The sequence below is a fragment of the Lithobates pipiens genome, unplaced genomic scaffold (genome assembly GCF_037356315.1).
Source record: "Lithobates pipiens isolate NorthernLeopardFrog02 unplaced genomic scaffold, aLitPip1_a1.2 Scaffold_8, whole genome shotgun sequence".
NCBI lineage: Eukaryota > Metazoa > Chordata > Amphibia > Anura > Ranidae > Lithobates > Lithobates pipiens.
The window spans coordinates 122,331,064-122,351,223 of record NW_027507903.1 but is presented as its reverse complement, the minus strand read 5'-3'; the positions used below and the strand labels follow the sequence as shown (position 1 = coordinate 122,351,223).

General features: G+C 41.7%; 1 protein-coding gene across 1 annotated transcript in view; it reads left to right on the top strand.

The window, feature by feature from the left end:
* Positions 1 to 20,160, top strand: part of ALPK3 (alpha kinase 3) — a 187,666-nt gene that overhangs the window by 29,226 nt on the left and 138,280 nt on the right. The window lies entirely within an intron of this gene.

Here is a 20,160-nt window from a genome sequence, read left to right as displayed (position 1 = left end):
TGGGAATAAGCAAACCCCCCCCCCCCCGAACCCTACCAGGCCGCATGCCCTCATGCTTTGGGGCAGGGATGACCATGTTGATGAGGATAAGGGTCTCTTCTCGACAACCCTGGCCATTGGTTGTCGGGATCTGCGGGCAGGGGGCTTATTGGAATTGGGAAACACCTTTAACAAGGGGACCCCCAGACCCAGCCCCCACCCTATGTGAATGAGTATGGGGTACATTGTACCCCTACCTATTCACCTGCAAAAAAAGTATCAAAAATGAAACACAGCACACAGGATGTTTAAGTAATTTATTAAGGTAGCTCCAGCATCTCTTCTGACTTCTCCCCTCTCTGGGTCTTCTTCGCTGATGTCTTCTGGCCCCCTCCAGTTCTTCTCCCCTCTCTGGGTCTTCTCCGCTCTCTTTCTGGTTCTCACTCTGTCCGATGTCTTCTGTCTCTGCTGGGTCTTCTCCGCTATCGTCTCACTCTTTTGCTGGGTCTTCTCCACTGTCTTCTCCCTCTGTTCTTCTTCCGATGTTGACTCGACGCTCTCTCCCGCTCTAATGCTGGGTGTGTGGTGTGCCACTACTTATGTTGGCATGGGGCAGGGCCCCTCCTGCCCCAAAGCACCCACCCCCCCATGTTGAGGGCATGCGGCCTGGTACAGTTCAGGAGGGGGGGCTTGCTCTTCCCCACCCCCTTTCCTGACCTACTGGGCAGTGGGCTCGGATAAGGGTCTGGTATGGATTTTTGGGAGGACCCCAACGCTGTTTTTTTGGTGTGGGGGTTCCCCTAAAAATCCATACCAGACCAAAGGGCCTGGTATGCTCTTGGAGGGGGAACCCATGCCATTTTTTTTTACATTGTGCGTGGCATTCCCCTAAAGATTCATACCAGATACAGTGAAGTTGAACGCATGTCGGACTTCAAGTCGCATGGCAAAGTCGGATCCAAAGTGGTACGACTGTCGTGTCATACCAGTGTGAACCCGGCCTTAGGTGGACCTGATGTATGGATTGAGTTGTCCCTGCAGAGAGTGCTGTTACCTTTCTTCTTATCGCATGAACACATTTATCACGTATTACCATGTAGATTAATGTTGTTCTCTTCTAAAAGTCACTTACTCAGAAGTATAGAGAGCAGGGTTGAAACAGCAGGTTGACTCGGAGGAAATCTTACAGCCCAATCAGCTGATTCATTTTGTGCTGGAAGTTGGATTAATAAAACTGGTGCATTCGTGAGAACTGAGTAAGAAGGCGTTTTATATTTAAGCAGAGGAGACAAGTTTTGAGAAGCAGCATAAGAGATATAGTGTGTGTGTGTGTGTGTGTGTGTGTGTGTGTGTTAATGGATTCACGCTCTAAACATCAGCTTTCTTCCTGGTACCAGCAACAGTGATAAAGCACAACCACTGGCAAAGTGCATTCCTGAGAAGGGTGTTGTATTGCATTTGAGCAGAGGAGATGCGTTTTTAGAAGCAGCAATAGATATATCGTTATTGTGTGTGTGTTAATGGAATCAATAAACAAACGACTTTCAGAACTACGATTAGTTATCACAAATATATCTACATAAATAACAAATTATCCAAAAACAAATCAATTAAACAATAAAAGGAATAGATTTGTTATAATGAATATCTATACTCTACAGAAATAACAAATGATCCGAAAACGAATTAATGTAACTATGTATTTTATGAATGAAAACCAAACAAAACGACATTTTCCGCTGTGCACAATTCTAATGTTCAGTAATCCATAGTAACCAATCATCAATCATCTTCTATAGTCCTAATTGCGCTAAACTGATGAAAGGTAAATTCTAATTTGTTGCTGTGCTTTGCAATTCACATTTCTTTTTGCACTGCTCTAGTAACCACTTACGGGCCCTCCGCCGTCATACGTCGGCTGTTTGAAGAGGAATACCATGGTAATGGCAGCAGCTAGCTGCCATAACCCGGTATCCTTTTCATCGGGTGGCCCGCTTTCATATCAAAGTGGTATCATTGGTGGATTCGTGTCGAGATCACTTTTATATGGGGCGGGAGAGCCCCCCCGCCGCGCTAAGGCTCAGGTGCTTCAAAAAGTACCACCCCTCCCACCCCTCCATAGGAATTCAAGTGCCCGGCGTCCTGAAAGGGGCACATGGATGGGGGGCGGCACCTGTGCACCCACAGTGCAGGGGCGGCCACTGCTTGCAAACCTAGTGGGCCATGAGGACAGGGTTGGTGACCACTGCTCTAGGGTGTTAGAAAAAAATATATATAATGTTTGGGGTTCTAAATATTTTTCCAGCAAAAAAAAAAAAAGATTTTAACTTGTAAACAAAGAGTCTGAAAAATAGGCCCGGTCCTTAAGTGGTTAAAAAAGAAAACATACAAAGTTTAAGAAAGGAGATTGCCTATTGTATCCATAGCAAGCAGCTGGATTGACTTGAAAGCCCTTGACTTTCTAATTAGGCATGTGCAATTTGATTCATTCTGAATCAAAATTTGGATGAAATTTTCATTATGATGGTAACGGATGGCAACGAATCAGAACTAAATTATAGAGAAAAAACAAATTAATTTGTATTTATTTGTTTCATTCGATGACAGGATGACATAGTTTGTGTTTTTTTGTTAATGTTTGAAGCATCAGAAATATATATATAATATATATTACATGGAAACGGATTGGAATAAATAGCTACAGTAAAGTAGAAAAGTGAAATTAGATGGATCCATCAGAATCTCGGAATCATAACAAATGAATCTGAATCTTCTGAAATTTGTTCCCGAAAGTACAGATCGATTTGGCTGCTTTGGTCACAAATATTTGTTTTTTAGACAGTGTTGATAAATAAAGCACATAAATTCTCTGTTCACTACAGTGTGCAATTTGGATAGGGGAAAAAAAGTGGGATATTCATAGAAATATTTATTCTAACACTTTTGAAAGAATAAAGAATGGCAGAACAGATTGAAAGTTACATCTTTATATTAAATGTTTCTGTTAATTTATGATGATACATATTAGTCCATACAATCTATGACATCCCTACTGGATTATATAATAAAAGTTTACACAAACAAATAACAAAAAGCTAGGCCATCTCAGAGTCATCAGCGCCGCTGTGGATGATTCTTACATGTAAGTAAAACTTTAATACTTTTTTTTCATAAAGGTAGCTTTTATTGAAGAACAAAGTTCTTCTTTTTTTTTTATTTTTTTTTTTTTTTTACAGTAAAAAAGGTAAAAAGCAAGTTCAAAACACATCAATCACAGAGAGTTGCAGAGAGTTACAGTACAAGAAGAATTTAGAAGTGTGGCCTTTAATCTACTTACGGTACTACAAAAGGAGATTGTAAAATAGACTTTCATCGTAACCATGAAATAAAGAAATGTAGTATATACATTGTAATAACATGAAAGGGTATGACAACAGAAATGGAGACATACCCAGTCAATAAAAGAGTATAAAATTATATTCAAAAGTGGTGCTGCGCTCCCAAATACTAATGTGCTAGTGTTTAAATCTGTTTGCATAGCTATTTTCAAACTTAGCATATCATATCAAACCATATATAACATTAACAAAACAAAACAAACAATGCATCAGTCCATAAAGTGTCCTTTGGTATGAATTTGCTTACATCTATCTTTCATAAAAAACACGCTTGTGTGCGCGTATCCAAACGAATGCTTCCTTAATTAGTGTTCACCACTATGTGCACCAGTCATCCACATGCATTAATGATAATCCCCTCATCCGATGTGCCCTCACCTGGGGGATAAGACCAACCAATGTTTCATGCTGTTTCAATACTTAGCTGGAGAACCTTTGGATTAAAATTCTCCTTCTCTTACACTTATCTCCATATGCCCAAATCATGAAGAGAGAAAGCTGCTTTTTCTTTTAAAAAAAACGGTTTATTAAACACTTAAGTATAAAAACCCTCAATTTTCTTAAATTTTCTCTTCTTGCTTAGAGTGCACCAAACTGTAAAAAGCATTCAGTTCTCACAGTGCAGGTATAAGACAAACAGATAGTATTTCCATGGTGTGCTCACAATGCGCGACAGATTAGCCTCTTCCCTATGCGTTACGCCACAGGGCCGCATGGCTTCCTCAGGGGGATCCCCGAGCTTGGCACCACTTTTGAATATAATTTTGCACAATGATACATGTTTAGAGAGTGAATGAATGAATGAAATACTTGTATAGCGCACAATGTGAACTGTGAGAGTGTGTATAGTGTGAATGATGCGCTTAGTACGTTTTGGAGTCTTATAGCACTCAACAGCACAACATAGCAGCAAGCAAGTACACCCATTTTTAATTGTCATTTTCAATAAATTAGCGTATTTTTGGTTAGGTTAGTGAATAATCATTGACTGTGAATTCTTTATAAAATAGTGCATATCCGGTGGAGTATAGTGCCACTATTCCAATGACCAAGATCTCCAGGAGTCTGTTCAAAACCAGGGATACGGGTCAAGGGTAGGGCCAGTTGACATCCACACCAGATCTTCTCAAATTTCTGAGAGCTAATTCTGAGGGTATGAATTAGATTTTCCAAGTGCAGGATAGCGTTCACTTCATAGCGTTCTAGTTATTACTAACTCTAGATAAGGGTCATCAAGTAGACTTTCCAAGGTTCCCAGAAGACCCATTTTTGGCCCAAGAGAACAAATGGGCATCATACCAGCATCAGACTCATTTTGGACATTTCCAAAACATTTGAATAAAGTTTTGTGTTGTTTTGGAGCTTGCATGCTTCCTTCCGTCACCATTCCTTCATCTATAGTCCTATTTGCTAATCATTAATTTATTAAGCTGAGTGGTGGCACGTAAATTCCCTCACTACCTGAAAATGCAGATGTTTTAGCCATTCAGAACAGCCAGGTATTGCTCTGTAGCAGGGAGAGATTGTGCAGGTATGATCAGGCACCACTGGGGACCTGCACTGCTAGCCAGTGATGGCCACTCATGCAGGGTGCGGGGGAACTGCTCCCCCTAATCAATGCGCTCAGCCCCTAATCTACATACACAGCGCTGGACGCATAGATTACTTTTTTTAATTTTTTTTTAAAAGCACACGGAATACAAAGGGATGATTAGAGCCTGAGGCTCTAATTGGCTTCAAAAAGGGTGGGCTCAGAGCACTGCACCTGCAGCCCACCCAGTTATGTGACATTAACAAATTAATATCCGCTAATGTCTTCCTGTTTCTGCTCCTGGCCAATCAGTAAATGGGTCCTGAGACCCGATTGGCCGCAAGTCCTAAGTCTTGATTGGTCGGGAGGAGAAGTGACCGCCGCAACTTGGGAGGAGAGGCAGGGGGTAAGTGCATGCTGTTTGCGGGGGGGGGGGGGGGGCCTTGCAGGTGATGGGCGAGCAATGCGGCAATTGAGCTATAGGGAGGGGGAAACGTTGATCGTTCGAGCAAGTGAGCTACTACTGTTGCTAAACTCTTTATTAGGTTTTTGGTATAAGCATACAAAAACAAGATCTGGTAGCCCAGCATACGCAGGGGCAGGCTATCCAGAACCAAACATTGTACCAACAGCATTCTCAGATACAAAAATGAAAAAATAAAAATAAAACGATCATATAAAAAGGGTGTGTGTGTGTGTGTCGCTTGTGTTGGACCCTTTAAGTATAGATTGTCTTTATAAAGTGACAATTCGGCGTTGACTAGTTGTTTCCAGTACACGATTGTGGGAGCCAAGGGTTTTTCCCAAGGGTGAAGTGTGAGTTATTCTCTTGCTAGCATTTTTTTAATTGACAAAATCACTTTAAAGCTGAATTCCAGGAATTGCAGGCACACTATGAGCTAAGTCCATCTACTGAATGTATGGCTATCATTTATATCTGACAGGTTTATAGCTCTGCAGGATAACACACTGGCAATTGGGGCTGTGAGAGACTAGAGAGAGCAGCTATTCCTGCCCCTGCCCATTTAAAGAAGCCTTTGTATTTTGCGAATTAGTTCACATAATACAAAAGCTTCTGTAATTGGGCAGGAACAGCTGCACCTACTCTAATGTTGAGGATGCTTAGCTCTAAAGCATCAGCTTTGGTCTCCCAGGAATACAGTGATATCCTTTTTCTGGGAGTGCAATAAACCTGTCAGACGTAACTAATAGAGAGCCAAGAGATGTCATGCAGGTCCTTGGAAGTAATTCATAGTGTGCCTTTGCTTTTTACAAAGGAGTTGAATTCTTAGAATTTAGCTTTAAATCATCTGTGCAAGGTGATGAAAATCTTGAGAACATGGTTCATTGAGAGTAAACATTAACAGATAAATGAGGATTACTACAACAGAGAACGATAAATGGAGAAAGTGGTGGGGAAATATAAAAGAAGTGTGCTAATGTTTATTTAGTGTGGGGGGCATCGATGGAGTATGGTTTTCAACAGGAGAGGCATTAGCTCAGGGGACATACCCTACTGACTGTAAGTTATGTATCTTGTGCTGATTTTTTATTTTTTTTTGCACTTAGACTGTAACCAAAATTTTGGTTAATATCTAATAATGGCTATAATTTATATATATATATATATATATATATATATATATATATATATATATATATATATATATAAAACAAAACAAAACAAAAAAACAAAGTAGGTTAAAGGATGTAAATGTCTTAGAACATAGAAAAAATACAAAACAGACCTATAATCCAAGTGTGTAAGATGAAGGTCAATCAGTGGAGGGGGAAGGATATTCCCACTGTAATTGAATGGTTTGTCACCTTTTAGTCGCAATTAGCTTAGGCACAAAGAGACTTTTAATGAACTGCAGACTGGTGAAAGACAGTGTTGACATATTGTTCAAGCAAGGATTATGCTGACAAAAATCACCAAATTAAAGAGACGCCTGACATTTTTTTTTTTAAACATGAGAGAAGTTGACCTCACGGTGCTGCTTTGCCATCTGTGTTTGCATCAATCATGTCATCAGATGTAGGTGAAGCTTGTAATTATAAAATTCCACTACAAATAGGTAGTAAAAGGACTCTTGGACCTGGCTCTGCAGAGTAAAATATGTATGTATTTGTGGTATCCAAGAGCCACAGTTGGTGTGTAATTTTGCAACTAAACATGCATTAGAGAATTTTCTTTACGTGGTTGTATGCGCTTAAACTCTGGTACTTGCTTTTACATGTGCAAGTGTATAGATGTACAATGAACGCAAAATTTAGCATTCAGAAAAATAGTCCATATGTGTATTATTTGGCACACACTACTGTACAATCCACAGAAGCAGTTCAGGAATTGCAGAACACTTACCTGCATAAACTCTAAAAACCTTTGTTACCTGGGCTGTCTGTGGATGGCATTGCTGCTCTACAATGTGATGAATGCCTACATATTATTTGTAGAACAGTGATTTTGATCACGAATACAACTGGATTGCTTTATTTTGATTGATACCTAGCATAGGAGTGCACAGCCTTTTGCATTAGGGTGTGCAGCCCAAAGCTCAAACACAGAGCAACAGAGGCAGTACCTAGGTATGTACATGTTATGCTTCGAAGCCATGAGAGAAATTGCAAAGTACATGTGAACAAGTCATTCGTTATTTTAAATTATTTTTTGAAATGTTATTATTTATTTATTTTTTTACATTTTTGTTTATTTTTTTAAATTTAACCACTTCAGCCCTGGACCATTTTGCTGGTCAAAGACCAGACCACTTTTTGCGATTTGGCACTGCGTCGCTTTAACTGACAATTGCGCGGTCATGCAACGTGGCTCCCAAACAAAATTGGCGTCCTTTTTTTCCACAAATAGAGCTTTCTTTTGGTGGTAATTGATCACCTCTGCGTTTTTTATTTTTTGCTCTATAGAGCAACAATTTTGAAAAAAACACATAATTTTTTACTTTTTGTTATAATAAATATCCCCCCAAAATATATAAAAAAAAATGTTTTCCCTCAGTTTAGGCCGATATGTATTCTTCTACATATCAGCGATTATTGATTGGTTTGCGCAAAAGTTATAGCGTTTACAAAATAGGGGATAGTTTTATGGCATTTTTATTAATAATTTTTTTTTTTACTAGTAATGGCGGCGATCAGTGATTTTTATTGTGACTGCGACATTATGGCGGACGCATCGGACATTTTTGACACATTTTTGGGACCATTGTCATTTATACAGCAATCACTGCTATATAAATGCAGTGATTCCTGTGTAAATGACACTGGCAGTGAAGGGGTTAACCAGTGGGTGGCAGTGTAGGGGTTAAGTGTTCCTAGGGTTGTGTTACTAACTGTGGGGGGCTGGGCTTTCATTTAGTGAACACTGATCTCTGCTCCAATCACATGGAGCCGAGATCAGCATCACTAGATGCTAGGCAGAATGGGGAAATGCTGTTTACAATGGCATTTCTCCATTCAGCCGCACGGTGAGACAATCACGGGGATGCCCGCGGCGATCGAGTCTGCAGGACCCACGACAGGACTCACGGGGGTCCCGACCAGCACGCGAGCGCGCCGCCGGTGGCACTCTCATGATGGCAGGGCGCCATTAAAGATTAGACTTACCTGTACGCCACTATGCCTGCCCGTGCCATTCTGCCGACGTACATCGGCGTGCGCCGGTTGGGAACCGGTTAAACTGCCCTTTTGGGGGACTTTGGTGAAATATCAGGGTTTTAAAAAAAGACCCCTGATATCTTACATTTAAGACTGAGAAAGAGACTGAGGACTAGATGGAGAAGCAAATGCTAGAACTGATTCCATGGGAGAGAGGGAGAGGAGGAAAAGTCAGCAGCGCTACAGGGGAAAGAACAATATCTGAAATAAGGTAGTACAACCGGTCCTCCGGCTCGGTAGGTGCCTGGGCCCCCCCCCCTCCTTTTTAACTAACAGAACAAGGGGCTGGTACAGGAGGGCAGGCAGTACTGCCTTATAATATTCCCTGGTGCCCAGGCACAACCAGCACACCCCCTGCACAAGCCTATGACACCTAGTATGGAGAGAAAGCTCTAGTAGAGAAAAAAATAAAGCATCTCTAACCAACCTAGTACATTTCTTCTTGCATGCCTTAGTCTCTAACCAATCATGATTCTGATTAGCTGAAATTAGCAATACTTGTAAAAAAATGTTTACTCCAGTTTTCATAATTTAGCTTGAAAATGCACCAAGCCGTATACCTAATAGTAATCCCAGGTCAGAACAGCAGTTGTTGGTTGTTAAGCAGGGAGCTCAGAGCAAGCAGAACATTCTCATTGTAAGTGTACAGAAATCCAAAGATGGATGAAGAGAAGCAACAGGTGCTGTAAGAGCAACAAGTTTCCTCAGGTCAAATCTGGTACAGTTCTTGGAAGGAGCTTATAGAGCTGCAGTGCAACACAATCAAAGTATTGCACATTGCGAGCAGGGATTACATTCGGGTTCAGGTCAGACATGGGTTCAAAGCAAACCCAAGACAGTCACAGTTCACAGTCTGGGTGAACTAATATGGCAATTTGCCTGATTCCATTAATTTTAATGTAGCACTATCCCCCAAAAGGGCCACTGATTTGTCCTTGGTTCCTTTCCCAGATTAGTGCAATAACATAGCTCCCAACTGTCCCTGATTTCGAGGGACTGTCCCTGATTTGGAGCAATGTCCCTCATTCCTCCTCATTTGTCCCTCATTTTGGTCTGATCTATATAGATGTATATAAAATGCATCTTTTATCTATCAAAAAGCGTTTCCCAGCGCTAAACATTTCATCTGATTTCTAAATTGCTGCATTTGTAAATGCCAAAAGCCAATATAAAGGAATAGTAGTGGTAAAAAAAGCACTTGTGTGTTTAACCAATCTTGATTTTTTGTACAATTCTCCTTGAAGGAGCAAGGGGTGTGTCCTATGCCTGCATACTTTTGCTGATCTGTGTCCCTCATTCCCATCTCAAAAAGTTGGGAGGTATGCAATACCAGCCAGGCACACAGCAATAGTCAATCTCCTGGCTCAATAAACAGTCTAGGAGTTGCCTTTTTAAAATGTTATTGCTGATTAACTTTGATAGGGCTTAGGGAGCTGTGGGATACTCCATGAACGCTAAGCAAAGAATTTAGGATACTCTCCATTGTAATACTTCTTCTCAGAACAGTCCCTCCAACAAAAGGCTAGAAAGTGAACAGTAACAGGACACCTTCAGAAATGTCCCAGGCCAGGCAAGCACTAGTAAAGATATGCTAGGGATATCAGCAGCAACACAGTCACTGGGATCTTCCCTTTAGGTCTGTACACACAATGTCCCTGGATATCTGGATGCTGCCCTCCAGTATCAGACATACACTTCCTCCATGAGTCTCCTAGACTGGATTCCCAGTGAAATTTGTTGCTTCAGAAAATTTTGCAGAATAGGCTACCCAGCTCTGCCACAGCTGGGACTTCGATGAACACCAGTAGAATTTTCAGCTAGGTTGCCCAGATGGGTCAAACACCCATATCGACAGATAAAATAAAAGTTAGGCATTCCTAAGTTAGGCCTATTATTCCTCAATATATCTATTCTGCTGCTGTATCCTTGCTGGCCTATTTTCTAACGCTGCATCTTTTGTGGCCTCTTCATTCTTGTAATAACCCCCCCCCGTGCTTTTTATCCATAGTAACGTTGGGCAGAAATTGCTATTTAAAATGATCTAGCTGCTGGTATATTTTTCACTGCTGTATCCTCTGCGGTTTCTTTATTCTTGTACTAAAATACCCATCTGTGCTCCTTGCCTCTATTAACTTTGGGCCTAAAATTTTAATTTAAAATTGTCCTGCTGCTATCCTATTTTCTACTACTGTATCCTCTGAATTATTTATTCTTGTGCTAAAACCTCTATTTGTGCTTTTTTGTCTCCAATAAATTTGGGCCTATCTCATTAAAATTGTCCCGCTCCATTCCTCATGAGAGTGTGATAGAAACTCCCTGGACCCTTTTTAGTGATGTATGTAAATTGTGAAAAAAAAAAACATACAGTTTAACCACTGGACCTCTGGAAGGTTTTACCCCCTTCATGACCAGAGCATTTTTTGGAATTCAGTGCTGCACTATTTTACCTGCCAATTGCGCAATTAAGCAACACTGTATGCAAATTAACTTTTTATCCTTTTTTTGCACAAATAGAGCTTACTTTTGCTGATATTTGATCACCACTGGGTTTTTCATGTTTTTTTTATTACATAAACAAAAAAAGGCCGAAAATGTAGACAAAAACCAAAAGAAAACAATATTTTCTACGTTATGTTATAAAACATATTCAATAAAATCTAATTTATTTATGAATTTAGGCCAAAATGTATTCTGCTACATGTCTTTGGTAAAAAAAATCTCAAGAAGTGTATATTAATATACACATATTAATTGGTTTGTGTGAAAGTGATAGCGTCTACAAACTATGGTATATAGTGTTTATTTGAAAATTGATCAGTCCAGATGTACGGATGGCTGATCTAATTACTTGAGGCCCCAAAATGCCAGGACAGTACAAATACCTCCAAATGACCAAATGTAAAATAGACAGTCTGAGGATTTAGTAAGAGGCAGTTTTTTAAATCGTAATTTTTGGCACAATTTTTTTATAAATCAAGAAATTAATACATTGTTTTCACAATGTTTTCATCATACAGCATGCAATACAGCATCATCATATGACTAATGAGGCATTGATTAGGGATAATTACTGGTGACAGTATATAAAAATAAAATACATTTTTTTTTTTTTCTAATTTAACCACTGGCCGACTAGCCACCGCAGTTATAATCAGTTGGCTCGGCTGTGCAAACCGCTGTAGGTGTACATCGGTCCCTATAATGGCTATAGCAGGCGTGTGGCTGGCGGATATCCACCCGCTATCGCTTCAGAGAGAGCCAGAATGGGGATCTGTCAGTGTAAACAAACAGATCCCCATTCTGACAGGGGAGTAGAGAGAGATTGTCTGTTCCTAGTGATCCGGAACAACGATCTCTCTCTACTCCCAGTCAGTCAACTCCCCCCACAGTTAGAAACACCTCCTAGGGAACACTTAACCCCTTGATCACCCCTAGTGTTAACTCCTTCCCTGCCAGTGACATTTATACAGTAATCAGTGGCTATTTTTAGCTCTGATCACTTTAATAATGTCACTGGTCCCAAAAAAGTGTCGAAAGTGTCCAATCTGTCCACCACAATGTCGCAGTCCCGCTAAAAATCACTGATCACCACCATTACTAGTAAAAAATAAAATGAATAATAAAAATGATCCCCTATTTTGTAGACGCTATAACTTTTGCCCAAACCAATCAATATACCGTATATACTCGAGTATAAGCCGAGATTTTCAGCCTCTTTTTTGAGGCTGAAAGTGCCCCCTCGGCTTATACTCGAGTCACCGCTGTCTGACTGCTCGATCAGCGTATCGAGCAGACAGACGGCGGACATTAAAATTCAAAAGCCGCGCCTCCTTCTCCGCCTCCGCCTGTGATAGGCGGAACACTGAATTTCCCAGCAGTCAGTGTTCCGCCTATCACGGACATCCGTTCATTCTCATACTACGGACGAGTATGAGAGGATGTCCGTGATAGGCGGAACACAGGCTGCTGGGAAATTGAGTGTTCCGCCTATCACAGGCGGAGGACGGAGGCGCGGCTTTTGAATTGTAGAATGGCCGCCGAGAAGAGCGGCGATCCATCGGCACGACACGGGACGGAGGAGGCACGGAACGGAGGAGGCACGGGACAGAGGAGGCACGGGACAGAGGAGGCACGGGACAGAGGAGGCACGGGACAGAGGAGGCTCGGGACGATGGCGGCTCGGGACGGAGGCTTGGGACACAGGTAGGCTGGACACACACACAAGGCTGCACGGACACACACACACACACACACACACACACACACACACACACACACACACACACACACAGGGATGGATGGATGGATGGATGGATACACACACACACACACACACACAGGGATGGATGGATGGATGGATGGATACACACACACACACACACACACACAGGGATGGATGGATGGATGGATGGATACACACACACACACACACACACACACACAGGGATGGATGGATGGATGGATACACACACACACACACACACACACACAGGGATGGATGGATGGATGAATACACACACACACACACACACACACACACACACACACACAGGGATGGATGGATGGATGGATACACACACAGGGATGGATGGACGGACACACACACAGGGATGGATGGATGGATGGACACACACACAGGGATGGATGGACGGACACACACACAGGGATGGACGGACACACAGGGATGGACAGCCATGTCTCACCCTCGGCTTATACACGAGTCAATAAGTTTTCCAGTTTTTTGGGGGTAAATTGGGGGCCTCGACTTATATTCGGGTCGGCCTATACTCGAGTATATACGGTACGCTTATTGCAATTATTTTTTTTACCAAAAATATGTAGAAGAATACATATTGGCCTAAACTGATGAAGATTTTTTTTTTTTTTGGGGGGGGGATATTTATTTTAGCAAAAACGAAAAAAAAATGTTTTCAAAAATTTTTTTTGTTTATAGCGCAAAAAATTAAAACCGCTGAGGTGATAAAATACCATCAGAAGACTTATAAAATAAATTAAACCTCTCTTGCATTCAAGAAGTGTCTGGTGCTCAATGACTTTTACCACCTTTGAACCCACTATGTCTCACAACCCACTACATATTGAAGGATGTCAGTGGTCTGTGGCCTCAAAGGTTCTCATTAGACTAAAAGAGGTTAGAGACTCTGCTACATAAGTCATTTCCAAAGAGAGACATGGGGGCTGCCAATAATAACTGCCATCTGAAAATGCTAACTATCTGGCTATTATGTTCAATGCTTTCTGAAATATTGACCTAGAACAAGTGTGCTTAAGAGGAAAGTCTGAGAAAACTCAGAAGCCTGGTCTGTGAGTAAGGGCACAACCAGGCACATAGTGACTGCAGAAGGAGATGCCAGCATTGACCATGTATGTCTAAGGAATGTAATATTAGGGTTTTAGCACCTAGTGCTTTACAACTGAGAAAACAATATTCATGCATTGGTAACAGAACAGGAGAGACAGAAAGGTATGAATATTACATCTTAATGCAAAAAAAAAAAAGGGGGGGAATTTCCTTCCTATTATCCAAAAGTAACATCTACCATGTTCCCAATTAAGTAGTAAAATGACAGTGCTTAGAGGAGCACGTTGAATAAAATAATAAATAAGGTCCCTTTCACACTGATCAGTTTTTGATGTGCTTTTGTTCAGTTTAAAGGCCCTTTCACACTGACGCACATTGGATGGGCTTTTTATACCTTCCCATTGACTTACAGTAGAAGGTGCTTTTGAAAAACTGCACCAAAGATGCAGCATGCAGGACTTTTCAAAGTGCAGCATTCATGCAGTGTGAAGAATTCCATAGGATTTAGGCTCCATGCACACTAGTGTTTTGTTAAAGCTCCTAGAAACTGTTATTAGCATTTTTGTTTTCTGCTCCTAGAAGCTAGTGTTATCCTATGTGTCCATACACACTACTTTAGGCTATTAGCGTTTTTTGTGCTTCAGCCTCTAGGAGCAGAAAAAAAATATTTTTGTATAGTTTTTTAAGCGTTTTTTTCCAACAGAAGAAAATGCTGAACGCTCATAAACACTTCTAAATGCTACTAAAATGCAGCTTTTTTTTTCTTTATGTACTGCAAAAATTATAATAAAATGCTAATGCTTCTAAATGCTCCTAAAATCTATTAAAATGCTACCACAAACTGGCTATTATCAGCATTTTTCATCCAGCATTTTTTCATAGCAATTTTGAGCTTATAAAAAATACTAGTGTGGGGATACATTTTACTTCAACTTTTAAAATTTTAAAAACCAAAAGCCCATCCAAAAACTGATTAGTGTGAAAGGGCCCTTAATCAAAGTAGAAGTAATATGCCAAAAATACATACAGTATCTCACAAAAGTCAGTACACCCCTCACATTTTTGTGAAAATTTTATTATACCTTTTCATGTGACAACACTGAAGAAATGACACTTTGCTACAATGTAAAGTAGTGAGTGTACAGCTTGCATAATGCCGCGTATACACGATCCAATTGTCCGGCGGACTTAGTCTGCCGGACCGCATTACGCCGGACAATTCGATCGTGTTTCGGCTCCAGCTGACTTTTTCATCGTAAAGTCCGGCAGACTTACAAAGTAGTTTTGACTCAAAATTTGTCCACCGGACTTGACTTTTAGCGGACAATCTGTTCGTCAGTGTGCTAGTCCGGCGGACTAAGAATGACGCATGCTCTGAAACAAGTACGAGAAGGAAGCTTTTGGCTACTGGCTATTGAACTTCCTTTTTCTAGTCCTGTCATACGTGCTGTACGTCTTTGCTTTAGAAATCGCCAGACTTTCGGAGTGTCCGTGTGTGGCCAAGTCCGTTCATTAGAAAGTCCGGCGGATTGTTTGCTGGACAATTCGATCGTGTGTACGTGGCATTACAGTGTACATTTGCTGTTCCCTCAAAATAAGTCAACACACAGCCATTAATGTTTAAAGCGCTGGAAACAAAATTGAGTACACCCCTAAGTGAAAATGTCCAAATTGGGCCCAATTAGCCATTTTTCCTCCCTGCTGTCATGTGACTCGTTAGTGTTACAAAGTCTCAGGTGTGAATGGGGAGCAAGTGTGTTAAATTTGGTGTTATTGCTCTTACTCTCTCATACTGGTCACTGGAAGTTCAGCATGGCACCTCATGGCAAAGAACTCTCTGAGGATCTGAAAAAAAGAATTGTTGCTCTACATAAAGATGACTTAGGCTATAAGAAGATTGCCAAGACCTGAAACTGAGCTGCAGCATGGTGGTCAAGACCATACAGTGGTTTAACAGGACGTTCCACTCAGACCTGACCTCGCCATGGTTGACCAAAGAAGTTGAGTGCACGTGCTCAGCGTCATATCCAGAGGTTGTCCTTGGAAAATAGACGTGCTGCCAGCATTGCTGCAGAGGTTGAACGGGTGGGGGACAGCCTGTCAGTGCTCAGACCATATGCTGCACACTGCATCAGCCACAGCCACTGCATGGCTGTTGTCCCAGAAGGAAGCCTATTCTAAAAATGATGCACAAGAAAGCTTGCAAACAGATTGCTGAAAACAAGCAGACTAAGGAGATAGATTACTGCAACCATGTCCTGTGGTCTGATGAGACCAAGATACACGTATTTGGTGTCAAGCAGGTGAATAGTACAAAGACAAGTGTGTCTTGCCTACAGTCAAGCATGGTGGTGGGAGTGTCATGGTCTGGGGCTGCATGAGTGCTGCCAGCACTGGGGAGCTACAGTTCATTCAGGGAACCATGAATGCCAACATGTACTGTGACATTCTGAAGCAGAGCATGATCCCCCTCCCTTCGGAGACTGGGACTCAGGGCAGTATTCCAACATGATAACGACCCCAAACAGACCTCCAAACGACCACTGCCTTGCTAAAGAAGCTGAGGGTAAAGGTGATGGACTTGTCAAGCATGTCTCCAGACCTAAACTTTATTGAGCACCTGTAGAGCATCCTCAAATGGAAGGTGGAGGAGCACCAAGTCTCTAACATCCACCAGCTCCATAATGTCATCTGGGAGGAGTGGAAAAGGACTCCAGTGGCAACCTGTGAAGCTCTGATGAACTCCATGCCCAAGAGGGTTAAGGCAGTGCTGGAAAATAATGCTGGTCACACAAAATACAGGCATACCCCACTTTTAAGTACACAATGGGCTTCTCCACATCAACATGGGGACAAGGTGCTTTGAGTGGTCACAAACCCTCAAAGCATCCTCCCAATGTTGAGGGCATGTGGCCTGGTACGGTTCAGGAGGGGGGGGCGCTCTCTCGTCCCCCCTCTTTTCCTGTGGCCTGCCAGGTTGCGTGCTCGGATAAAGGGTCTGGTATGGATTTTTAGGGGGACCCCCACGTCAATTTTTTTTTCTATTTGATGCGGGGTTCCCCTTAATATCCATACCAGACCTGAAGGGTCTGGTATGGATATTTAGGGGGACCCCCACGTCAATTTTTTTTAAATTTGACACGGGGTTCCCCTTAATATCCATACCAGACCTGAAGGGCCTGGTAATTGAATTTAGGGGAACCCCCACGCTTTTTTTTTTAATCAATGAATGAATGAATTGTCGGCTAATACAGAGAACACTCATTGAGTGTTCTCTGTATTACGGGAGCCGACAATATAGCGCAAGTGATTTTAAAAGACTTTTTTTCCTGCACAAATGACACTTTGTGCAGGGAAAGTTCTAAGCACGGGAAACATGCGCCCCTTCACAGGCATACTATAGACACCCCCCAGGTACGACATTTAAAGGAATATTACACTTTTATTGTTTCACTTTAATCATTATTAAAATCACTGCTCCTGAAAAACGGCCGTTTTTAAAACTTTTTTTTGCATTGATCCATGTCCCCTTGGGCAGGACCCAGGTCCCCAAACACTTTTTAGGACAGTAACTTGCATATTAGCCTTTAAAATTAGCACTTTAGATTTCTCCCATAGACTTGTATAGGGTGTTCCGGCTTTTCGAATTTGCCGCGAACAGCCCAAATTGTTCACTGTTCGCTGAACAGGCGAACAGGCAATGTTCGAGTCGAACATGAGTTCGACTCGAACTCGAAGCTCATCCGTAATGACTACATTCATGTTTGTTAGCTGACAATTGTGTGCCGTTTGTATGCAAGACAAGTTCATGGCCAACACCCGTCGGACAAAAGTCTGACGTTTTGTCTGCATAAAATCCGATCGTGTGTAAGGCTGGGTTCACACTATTGCGAATTGGATGAGGGTTTCCTTTGTTTGGATTTAACTATTTTCATTGGTTAACATATCCAGAAAGTTAAACCCGAAAAGCCAGACACAGAGCCTGTTCCTGGCATGCATCATTTATGTGTTTCCATGTCGCTTTTATCTCTAGCAGTCTGCAGAACTTCAAGCCTACAGATACGCCTTGTTATGTATGATCTAATTATAGGCTTGTGAGCATGCTAATGGAATTGGATGGCAACCTGTAACTTGATTAGTTTGTCACCAGATTTATCTGGTAATTTGAAACAATCAGGATTTGTATGCATATAATGTTCCAGTGATACAAGAATCAGTAAGGGAACTCATAGACTTTTATTGTTACAATTGCAATTACTTTCTAGCTCAGTTTATTTGTATTTTTATTGGCCTCTTTTTTGTTTTACTCTGCATGCCCTTGTTTAATGGTACAATTTTTGTCAAACTATAACTGTCAACATTCCTAGAAAACGTGGGATAATATTTTCCTGCAATAGGAGAAAATGCTGTGGCAAATTCCTGCCTGGTGTTACATTTCATGACATTGCAAAATGGGTGTGTTGACCTGCACAAAGAGGGACTCTTGGAAGTTAAAGGAGAAGTACAGCCGAAGCTTGTTTGGCAGTATTTCTGTTGATCACTGGAGTGCAGTTCAATTTGCACTCCTGTGACCCATTTTCAGCAGACAGCGGGCTGAAGCCCGCTGTTTGTTGATGTCACAGAACTAGTCCAGGCTCAGGCAAGATCCCAACTCTGGATCCTCCCACATGCCTGGACCGGCACCTGCCTCAGCCTCTCTGCGAGCTGCTGAGAGCCTGAGCCAGCTGCCCCCTCCACAGCTCAACTCACCAGTGAGCGAGGAGGGGGCAGAGTTGAGAGCGGTGACTGACAGTCACCAGCTCTCTGCTCAGGGAGCCCTGAGAACAGAGAGATTTGCGGTGTTAGATCGCTCTGTTCGCAGTGTTAGAGGCGCCGGAGGACAGATGCTGCATCCACCTAGGTAAGTATGAACCTGCAAAAAACAGAAACCCCATAATTCTCTTTTAAAACAAATGTTAAAGCTTAGTACAAAGGGGCTGATTGTCGGCCCGTTCAATAGAAACCAATCGACATTCAGCCTATGTGTATGGCAGCCAATCCCACAGAAAGTGGCTGCATGGCCGGCTTCTGTCGAAAGGCTCATTACCGAAAAATGTGTGCCGACCAGCTCCCGATCAGCACTGGGGTGTTCTGGTGGGGGGCAGTCCCACTGTCAGAACACAGTAGCAGAGCAAGGGAGATCAATTTACTGACATCAGATTGTTAGTACAGCAGCTCCAACCTGAGCTGTCAGGTTTTTTTCATTCAACCCGCTGTGTTGAATAAAAGAAAACTAGTGGTCTGTACTAGGCTTTAAGTCTAGCTGCCTTGCTAAAAAAATTATACCTGGTGGTAAACCATAAAGTACCCAGCCCCACAAAAGACCGCTAAGTATAACAGCATTTACAGTAATACTGTAGGGTGTTATTTCAACAACTATAGAAAGGAGCTTTGTGGCCCAAAATAAGAAAGCATGCATTTGTGAATGGAAAGGACAAATACTTTTGTGGTTTAATATAATTTAGATAGTTAATAAAGATTCAAGTTGGATAGTCATATGTAGGAATAAGCAGAATGAGTCAACCAAAATCGATTTTACAGCTCGGTTACTAATTTCATTTAAATTATTAGCAGATTTTTCCATGCAGACTGTTTAGCCAACACTTGGGGAAAATAAAAAGTCACATGGCTTTCTTTTTCTAACATAGCCATATGATGTCCTTAACCCTAATCCTAACAGTAAAACGAATGCCAACAGTGAGGCTGCCTTGTTTATTAAAAAAGCTGTGTGATCACGGTGTTAGTGCATGATATGGCATTCACATGGCTTTGTTGATAAGTCTAGGGTTCCTTTGGTCCTCAGTATCTTTCTTCATGTTATGAGAACAAGAACAGGCCCAGGATAGCTTAAAGGAACTTTCGTAACCTTTAGGAGTCATTTAACCACTTGCTTACTGGGCACTTAAACCCCCCTCCTGCCCAGACCTATTTTCAGATTTCAGCGCTGATGCACTTTGAATGACAATTGCGCGGGCATACAACACTGTACCCAAATGAAATTTTTATCATTTTTTTCCCACAAATAGAGCTTTCTTTTGGTGGTATTTAATCACAGCTGGGAGTTTTATTTTTTGCTAAACAAACAAAAAAATATGCAAAAAAATAAAAAATAAAATCATGTTTAATAGTTTGTTATAAAATTTTGCAAACAGGTCATTTTTCTCCTTCATTGAAGTGCGCTGATGAGGCGGCACTGATAGGCTGCACTGGTGGGC